This window comes from Pelodiscus sinensis, chromosome 6, assembly GCF_049634645.1.
Source record: "Pelodiscus sinensis isolate JC-2024 chromosome 6, ASM4963464v1, whole genome shotgun sequence".
Classification (NCBI taxonomy): domain Eukaryota; kingdom Metazoa; phylum Chordata; order Testudines; family Trionychidae; genus Pelodiscus; species Pelodiscus sinensis.
The window spans coordinates 47923589-47934071 of NC_134716.1; the positions used below are offsets into that span (position 1 = coordinate 47923589).

Consider the following 10483-nt stretch of genomic DNA (forward strand, 5'->3'; position numbering starts at 1 on the left):
AAATATTAAGTCATTAATTTCCCATAATAGCACTCTGGTGAAAACTTAGTAGATTTATAGATGGTGTTTCTATCACCTAATATTATTTTAACCTGTTATGATTTTCTATACACAATGGCCATGCATCTAGGTTCAGTTAAAATAAAAATTCAAATAGGGCATGCAGTAAAACATCACAAAGGTCTTTGAGATGGTTTGTCTCAGGTTTGTCTCTTCATGTTATATCAACTGTGTGTCAGAAAATAACAGTGCCTCCAAACACCTTAGAAACTTAAAGGTGCAGTGTAGGGGAATAATGGTGTAGCTGCAACTACCACTCTTGGTTATTCAGAATACAAAAACAACCAAACAAAAAAGCTGACCGCATCAGCTATTGGATTTCAATGAGACACAAGGTAGATATAGTAATCTCTTTTACTGGCTCTCACACACCTGGTGTTTCTAATATCCTGGGACCAACACAACAACAATTCAAATGACTTTGGTGACGTCATGTACATTATATAACTTGTTTACAACTCCACCAATGCATGTATTCATCACAAAAGCAGAATTAACAGTCTCTCTCTCTCTCTCTCTCTCTCTAGCTTGCTAAATTTTTCAAAGGGCATCTGAAACATTCTCCTTCACATATGAGAAGTGCCACCCTCTCATTTGCACATAAATTGAATCTTGGGTACACAGTTACCTGACTTGACTGCACACATGCATGTGTAAATTTTATATCTATATATTTCAGAAGCCCTTTGGTACCAAACTTAAATGAAATAAAAGTGAATGAGATCCCTATGAATCTCTTTGGAAATTGTGTTTCAAAAGTTATGTGCTTTTCTGGGCTGCTTAGCTATAAAAAAAACAAAAACTATTCGTGAACAAGCTTGTAAGTGGTAGAATTTCCTTTTAAATTGATTAGACTCATTCATTCAGTGGGAGAGCTGGGTATACAAAAATGGCAATACTTGATATCTGCAGTTTTCACTGATAGCACAAAAATACTCTAAATAAAGAAGGGGGTTACTCCAGTAGCAACAGGATATTACTTTGTCTAATCCCTTAACATATTTAAAGCTTAACTGTCAGTGTCTGACTCTGTGTTGGCAAAGAAAGCTTTTGATATTATAGTAAATCTGAATGGATGGGAAATAGATTGACCCTGGAAATCTCTGCTTAATCTTTTCTCCGCTTCTATCAACAAATGACACTCATCATTATGCAACAAGTCTCAAAATCTATCAACTAGGATTTCAGTGAGACATGCATGTATTCCATTTGGGTATAAAGAATTATTCAGCACATGATGCTTACGTATCATTGTATTCTGTAATTTCTGTTTCCTACATTGTATTTACATCTAGCACATGCATTCTAGACCATTTGTGTCTGTCTTTGCTGGAAATTTCCTTTTGGACTTACCCCCTGAATATTATTTCAGTCTTTGCACAATCCAGGGCAAACTTCTCAGATTTACTTTTTTTTCTATATAAAATAGCCCCATTTTTATTCGTATATTTCTTATAGCACTCCCCTTCTATGTTGTTACATGTTTGTCTCCTCAGACGTTAGAACAATACCTTTTTAAAATCAGACCCTCAGATGCATAAGAAGAAATTTGACATTTACAAGATGAAATTGGGGAAACATAAGACAATAGTTAATCCATTAAAGGAATACAGCTTGTGATCTGATGGCCTATGCTTTCACAGACAAAGAGTAGTTGTAAAATATTTTCCTTGCTATTTACAAAGATAAAACCCCTTAATTGTGAAATAATTCCTGAATTCCTATTTTCCAGTCCCATGGGATATTATTTAGGATCATGATATCAAGCACCACTTCTTCCTCTTCAATATTTTACTTATTTCCCTGAAAACAGGTACTAGTTATAAAATAATGATACTTTGCCAATTAATGGACTTGAGACAGACTCATGCCTCATATAGTCAGATAAATGTATTGAACTCTAGACAAAGTAATCCTGAGATGGGGCAAGATCCTGCAACCCTGAACTCATTGGTAAAACTCTATTCATTTGCGTGATGCAGGGTTAGGTGACGTCATGCAGAACCCGTTGTTAATCAAGGACTACGTCTAGACTGGCATGATTTTCCGCAAATGCTTTTAATGGAAAAGTTTTCCTTTAAAAGCATTTGCGGAAAAGAGCGTCTGGATTGGCACAGATGCTTTTCCGCAAAAGCACTTTTTGCGGAAAAGCGTCTGTGCCAATCTAGACGTGGTTTTGCGCAAGAATGCCCCGATCGCCATTTTCGCCATCGTGGCTTTTTTGTGCAAAACAATACCGCGTTGTCTACACTGGCCCTCTTGCACAAAAGCATTTGCGCAAGAGGGCTTTTGCCCGAATGAGAGCAGCATAGCATTTCCGCAAGAAGCATTGATTTCAGACAGTAGGAAGTCAGTGTTCTTGCGGAAATTGAAGAGGCCAGTCTAGACGCAGCCAAGATGTATAGCTCTTAGATTCAGAGAAGCTTAAACAGGATCCCCTCAGACATGGAGTCACTGTGGAAGAGAAACTTCACATCAGTCTGTCCATTTATCTGGGTATTTATATCATGTTCATCACTTGAGCACTTACAAAAGGAGCCTATTCCTAGTCTTCCCCTCCATGGAGCAATTTTCCTAAGTAGAGGTCATTGTAGTTCCTGCAGCTTTAGGACAGTGGTAACCCTTGCACAGCTGCCAGAATGGATTCCTATTTTATAAAGAGAGAGGAAAGGAAGCGACCAAATGTGGTTGGAGGGTGAGCATCTTTCTAACACTAATTAAACTAGGGGAAGGGGTATTGAACCCTGATGACACCCCTTGGTTACTCAAATGACAACTCCGTTCTTGAGCAGCTTTTATCATTTCACTGATGCCTAGAAGCCCCCAACCCAGAACAGGTGATGAAGCAAATTCTTTGGCAGTGTAGTCTAGAAGACTGAGCCCTGGACTAGAATGCCCGAGAGCTGGGTTCAAATCAAGGCTCTGCTGGGATCTTGGGCAACTCATTGCACCACTCAGTACCTCAGTTTCCCTATATGTAAAATAGGGATAATGCTGCTGGCCTCTTTTGTAAACCACTTTGAACACTATTGATGGAAAGTGTTGTTTAAGAGCTAGGTATCAGTAGAGGTAGTAGTTTATTATATTGGACTGCGTAAAGTTAGGTTAAAAAGGTACTGTACTCTTTTAACATATGGAAGAGTCTGTTCAAATGATGATAGGTCAGATTTCTACATACTAATGGCTAGTCTTCTGTCAAAGTGTAAATTCTTTAGTATGGATGATGCTGGGCAAGAATAATGTTCAACATCTAGATTACTTTATCAATGCTCTGATGGGGCATGGTAATCTATTGTCCTCGACTTGCTTCCTAAACATTCTCTTCTAACATCTCTATGCCCCGGTGATATGCAAGGGCAAAGATTTGAAATGGAATTGCACCTACAGTTATTTCTGGGTGCAAATTTTTTAATTGTGTTTCCAAATCAGGCCCATAATCAGCCAAAAATTCAGTGTAGTTTTGGAACAATATGTGCTGCATATGTCATGAATAAAAGTGTAATGCATGCTCATTTAGCTATGCTTTAAATTGCTCTTACTTGCCTTTTCTATCTCACTGTTGCAAGCCTCTCCAGGAAGAACTCTCACTGTGATGTCACAATTAGGATAGCAACAACTGCTGGTTGCTAAGAATGTGTGAGAGATGAAGAGACGCAGCCAGAGGAGGTGAGACTAAACAGCTTGGGCTCATCTAGACTATGAGGAATGGTCGAAAGAAAATATGCAAATTCCCCAGGAATTTGCATATCTTCTTCCAATCGCACTTTTGAAAGCAGAGCACTTCATCCTCTTTAAGTGCCACCATTGTTTTCCAAGGATATGTCTACACTGCATCTGGGAACATGCCTCTCAACCCTGGTAGACAGACATGCAATAGAGCTGATCAAGCTAGTCCACAAAAATAGTAGAGTGGATGCTGCAACCCTAGCTAGTCACCCAAGCTTGGATCCAGGGGTTTGGTAGCCTTGTACTCAAATGTCTAGTCTGTGATGCAGCCCCTGCTACGTTGTCCACCATGCTAGCGCATGTTTGTCTACCTTGGCTCCCAGCTTCAATGTAGACATACCCCCAAGATACACTATAAAAGTAGATACACTATACACTGAGAAGATTTACTACCAAAAAGGAAGGAGAGTTATACATGACAAAGTCCTGCCTCAAGAACCTTATAAGGTGTTGCACAGGACAGAGGAGACTCCAATAAGTTAAAAGTTCTGGGCAAGGTTTTGTCAAACAGTTGATTTTGAAGTACACAAACATCAACACCCTGCATGAAACACATCATATTTCACGGAATATAAAATCTTAGCATCACTTCACATTTATGCCATATGTACTGAACATTATAGTAGCTGATGCCGGAAACTGATGTCACCTCACACAAGCCAGTGTCCTGGAAAATAACACAGTGTGACCTGGCTCTGTGGTCACCAAATATGTTTCAAGGGATACAGGAAACAAAAATGAGCAATAAATTTTTGTGTCATTTATTTTCTTTCATAAATATTCTTTTCATCACATTTTGTTTTATCTTTTTTAGCAATGTATCTAAAATCAGTCAACACGGTGACGTCCTGGCGTGAGGGAGCCTACATGTATGCACTGAGCATAGGAATTGCATTACTTTGGTGTTGTACCTTCCTTCTTCCCACATGTATGTGAGTGTGCTATATTAACTATTAGTGGTGTGCCCCTTTACTGCACCTACACTTGCAGTATAGTTGTGATGATGCTAGCATTAGTATAGGTGCACTCCTTCTCTGTCCCTGCTACTGATGGCTCTGGTTTATCAGTAGTTCTGTGGCACTGGGGATTAGCATAGCAGCATTTTTGACAATACAACAGTGAGCAAGCATTCCCTTTCAAAGGTTTAGAGGTTATTTATTCTTTTTTTCTTGAAAGATTTATGGGTTTTAGAGAGAGTATATTTCATATATTAGTGTTTAGGGTCAGAAGAGATCATCATGGTCTGACTTCCTCCATAATACAGGCTATAAAACCTCATTCAAGATTTTTTCCATTAAGTCCATATCTTTTGTTTGAGCTATTACACATCTTTAGAAAAATGTCCAGTTGTTCACTCTCCTGCATCTAACATAGGCTCTTAATAGAATCTTTTGAATGTACTTGATAGAATCTTTTCTACTCTTACTGAGCACCAAGCAACTCAGGGAGAATTCCTGTTTTTCCTTTCTTTCAAGGATCAGTAACTCAGTTACTACTGTTATTCTTTTGTATTAGTGTTCCATCAATCCGTAATTTAGTAAAGATTAATAATAAAAATGTAACAGATGATTTAATCAGTTTTTGTATATAGAAATAGAGTCCAATAGTTTTTTTTATAACAATGGGTCGTAACCATCTATAAAAACATCTGTTGATGCATTTATAAACATACAGAACATATGCTACTCACCTCTAATCTGTTTATAACGTTCATTGGCCATCTAGTAACCCTTTACAAACCATTAATGAATAGAACCTTAATATAAAAACAGGGGATCCAGTGGCACCTTAAAGACTAACATTTATTAGGGCATAAGCTTCTGTAAGCTACAACTTACTTCTTCAGATTCTGAAGGAAAAAAGATACAGAGATGGGTGTGTGTGACAATGCCAATTAAATCAGAATGGATGTGGCTCATCTCCAACAGTGGTGAGAAGGGGAGAGTACTTGAATGGGAAATTACCGATTGTAATGTGTGAACCACTCCATGGGTCTATTTACACCTTGGTTCAGGGTGTCAAGTTTGCATATGAATTCCAGCTCAGCAGTTTCTTGTTTCAATCTGTGTTTGATTTTTTTTTTTTTTTGCCTGAGAATTGCAACTTTGAAGTCCACAACTATAAAAGGCAGAGGTGGAGGGGGGCCATTGTTGGCATATATTGAATTAGTAGATGTGCACATGAAGTAGCCTTTGATGATAAAGCTGATGTGGTTAGGTCCTTTGTTTTTAATACTACAATTCCCACCTGGAGAAGTGAAGCAACAGATTGGTAAAGCCAGACGGATACCTAGAAGTAACCTCTCTCTCACACACCCCCGCGTTAAAACCTCTCCTACACATCATCAAGGATCTACAGCCTATTATAGATAACAATTCCTCACTTTCACAGACCTTGGGAGGCAGGCCAGTCCTCGCTTCTAGACAATCCCCCAACCTGACACACATACTCACCAACTTCTCACCCCACAACAGAAAAACTAATCTAGGCTACGTCTAGACTGCTGCTTTTTATTGGAAAAAGGTACGCTTTTTTTTGGAAGAGGCTTTTCTGAAATTTGGCCCGTGTAAACTGGGCCACATTTCAGAAAAACCTCCTCTTTTGGAAGAGCCCTTCTTCCTCGCAAAAAATGTCAGAAGAGTAGACAGTTCCCTGGAAAACTCTGTAGTCTAGACAGAGCCCTAGGAATCCATCCATCCAACAGATGCCATTGCCAACTTTGTCCACACATCTACCCTCGTGACACCATTGCAGGACCTAACCACATCAGCTTGCTGTTTTTACTGGAACAGACTAATATGGCTACTTCTCTGAAATATAAAATAAATGCATCATGAAAGCATTTGTTTCCTTCAAATTTCAGGCAATTTGTGTGATTTTTTTATCCTTGGAATCACAGTTATAATAATCACTAACTTCTACATATGAGACCCAAATATTTGCCAGTTTCTTAATCATTCAAGAATTTTAGGTGGAGATTTTTAAAAGTGTGAACAGGTTTGAGGAGTTTGTCTTAATTAAGATCTAAGGGTCTTGTGTTGCCAAATCCCTTGTGTGCTTTTGAAAATGCCCCCTTTAGCATTATTGAGAACAATAACATTCCTTTTCAGCTTTCAAGATTTCACCTGATCTGTTTTGATCAGGTGGTTTTGAAACACTTTCATGATAAAATATTAATTTCTGTTTCTTCTAGAAGCATTTTTCTCACAAAAGAGCATTAATGTAGATTCTCAATATAGCCCTCTTATTTCTATTTCAAAATTCTAACGAAAAAGAGATCATGAAGCATTCGAAGTTGTTTTTGGACCTCTCTACTTCCTCTGGTTAAATCAGAATTAAATATGTAATTTTAGAATACCCAAGACAAACAATATTACTCATTACAACAGTACAATGGCATTTACTACCAAAGTATATCCCATTTTTAAGTAACATTTAAAAAATATCATAAATATTTATATATTTTTGTTTAGTGATCCCCAACAAAACAAGACAACATGGCCCCCTTCTGATCTTCCTCAATATCTTTTCCCTCACTAGTTTTAAAATAATGCTTACAGGAACCCTTTTAAGATTACAGGCAGTCCCCGGGTTACGTACAAGATAGGGACTGTAGGTTTGTTCTTAAGTTGAATTTGTACGTAAGTCGGAACTGGCGTCCAGATTCAGCCGCTGCTGAAACTGACCAGCGGCTGACTACAGGAAGCCCGAGGCAGAGTTTCTCTGCCCCGGGCTTCCTGGAATCAGCCGCTGATCAGTTTCAACAGCAGCTGAATCTGGACGCCTGGGACAGAGCAGCTGGGGCGCTGCCGGGTAGGTCCCCGCAGCGCCGCACCTCGGAGCTGTGGGGACCAACCCGGCAGCACCCCAGCTGCTCTACCCCAGGTGTCCCCAAGTCAGCTGCTGCTGAAACTGATCAGCGACTGATTCCAGGAAGCCCGGGGCAGAGCAACTCTGCCTCGGGCTTCCTGTAGTCAGCCGCTGGACAGTTTCAGCAGCGGCTGACTTGGGGACGCCTGGGGCAGAGCAGCTGGGGTGCTGCTGGGTTGGTCCAGTAGCGCTGAGGAGCGGCGCTACTGGACCAACCCGGCAGCACCCCAGCTGCTCTGCCCCAGGCGTCCTGATTCAGCCGCTGCTAAAACTGACCAGCAACGGCTGAATCAGGACGCCTGGGGCAGAGCAGCTGGGGTGCTGCTGGGTTGGTCCAGTAGCGCCGAGGAGCGGCGCTGCGGGACCAACCGGCAGCGCCCCAGCTGCTCTACTAAAGGCGTCCACGAGAAAAGCCTGGTCTGCTGGGTGGGGGGCGCACTAGTTGCGCCCTCCCCCCCAGCAGACCAGGAAGACGCGGGCGGCGGGACAGAGACGCGCCACGGTCCTGCCGCCTGCATCCTCCGCAGCTTTGCTCCGTATCTCCCTGGTCTGCTGGCCTCCCCCCCCCCCCCCCCCCCAGCAGACCAGGGAGATGTGGAGCAGCTTTTCTCGCCCCGGAGGACGTGGGCGGTGGGACTGCGGCGCGTCTGGGCGGTCCCGCTGCCCGCGTCCTCCGGGGCAAGAAAAGCCCCGTTCATAAATACGGATCCGACATAAGTCGGACTCGCGTAACCCGGGGACTGCCTGTATTTTCAGTTACATTAAAGTAGCTAGAGTGCTCCATGTGAAGTCTTAGATCCTGATTCTGCTCTCATTTGCAATTGAGCAAGACAGCAATTGCACCAATTGAATTACTCAAGATATATTGTTATGAGATCAGAATCAGGCCCTGGGTTCTTAAATGATGTAATATTTTCCCTCTTATGTTTGCATTGCTACCTTTCCTGGAATGGAGTATTCCAATATAAAACTACAGCAGCATTGATCTCTCATAGACAAGTCCTATAGAATTTAATTAAAAATGAGAGCTTTGCTTTGGTTATCTTTTTTAATCCTCCTATAAACTGTAATAGAATTCCATAGTAGCAAATCTGATTTTCAATCAGCTAGTTTAAATAATAATCATCTCTAGAAAGGATGCAATCTATTAAACCATATACATTTCATAGTAATCTTTGTGCAGTCCTATTTGTTTACTCTTTAAGTGAATGCACTTCAGGCTGAGGGTGTAGTTCCAAGATCACACAAACATTCCTGCACTAGTGCTGATTGAGCTGGCATGCCAAAAGTAGAGTATAACCTTAGCAGCGCAAAAGGCAGAAAGTGCTAGCCACCCTGAATGCGTGCCTAACATCTTGGAGGAGTATGTACTTGGGGTGGTCAGCCCCCTCTTCAGCAGTGCCTGTGCTCTTCAGAAAGTTATCTCCTCAAGTTGTAAATGATGCCCTTGTACATACCCTAAGAATGAGTAGGACAGTGTTCTGCCAAGGTTTGCCTGATGCTGTACATCCTAACATCTTAAAATTTACTATTTTTAAAATGTTTATTTAATGTCTTCAACAGCCATCACCTGCGTAGCTGGCAGGACCATTACCACATCCACCGGTACCAGTACAGCCCCTAAGCCCACTACAGCTGGGCCCACCAGTATGGCTACCACCATGCAAGCCACAACCACTGGAGCTACCAAGCTCAGGACAGCTACCATCTCTACTGCCACCGCCACCACAATCAGACCTTCCAGAGCTGCCATTAGTACCACAGTAACCCCATCAAGGAGAAACCATGCTGAAGCACGAGTGCATAATCAGAAGCTCCCATAAGTGTCCTCCCTGATGCATGCAATTTAATTGTAAGGTTCTCTAATGAATATAAATGACTGTTCATTTCATTTTTGTCGCTTCATCTCTTTGAAATTCAAGCTGAGAAGAAAGTCTGAATCTGGAAAGGTTTTAACTCCACCTTTTCCATTACTAAAGCAATTAAAATCTTTCAGTGGTGACCTGTTGTAATTCCATCAAAAAGAGAAAAAGGGAACGCAGGGCACTGCTTGCATTGCATTTTTTTCACAGCATTTGCATTCTAATAACATTTTATAGAATAATGTTATTTCCAATCCCGAGTAACCCACTTGTACCACTGTGGCATGCTGTCCCTTTCCAAGGCATAGGATCATTAGCGTTCTGTGACTCTATCATTCCACAATATGCTCTAAGACCTCCCTGCACAGTCGTGTTCCTTGATGTCACCACTTTCTCCTTTACAACTTGGAGTCCAGTGGTACTTTAAAGACTAACAAATTTATTAGGGCATTAGTTTGTTAGTCTTTAAAGGGTCACTGGACTCCTTGTTGTTTTTGCTGAACAGACTAACACAGCTACAGCTCAGAATCCTGTAGAACTTATTTCTCCATCAAGCTCCCCTTGCCAAGTGATTAAGATCTTTCAAGCATCTCGTTACTTTCCCACCCTTGTCAGGGTTTCCTCAGCAGATTCTGTGAATGTCCTCCTTTTTTAACAATCCGTACCCATTCTTACTTTATACACTGCCTTTTGCCAGACAGAGCTGGCAAGGTGCTGATTAGTTTGATCAACAGCAGATCCTATGATTTGCTAAAACTAATCAGTGCTTTCACCAGGCATGGCATTAATCTTTTACTGACCCGCGTACTGTGGCCATCACCAAAACTGCCACAGCTATCACTATTTTGGCCATTACCATTTCTGCCAACTTAGTCATGGGTAGTCTCACGTACACTCCCTTTTCCTTGTACTAGAAATTAATGTAAAGTGTTGATGTATGTATCCTTTTTTTAAAAAAAATGGTG

General features: G+C 41.2%; 1 long non-coding RNA gene across 3 annotated transcripts in view; it reads left to right on the forward strand.

The window, feature by feature from the left end:
• LOC112547268 (uncharacterized) overlaps positions 1–9547 on the forward strand; it is a 113388-nt gene extending 103841 nt beyond the window's left edge. For all 3 annotated transcript variants that reach the window (XR_012904734.1, XR_012904735.1, XR_003091005.2), the window contains 3 exons: positions 3627–3726; positions 4601–4714; positions 9220–9547. This is a non-coding gene — a long non-coding RNA (uncharacterized LOC112547268). The remainder of the gene's footprint in view (positions 1–3626; positions 3727–4600; positions 4715–9219) is intronic.
• Positions 9548–10483: the final 936 nt, after the last annotated feature.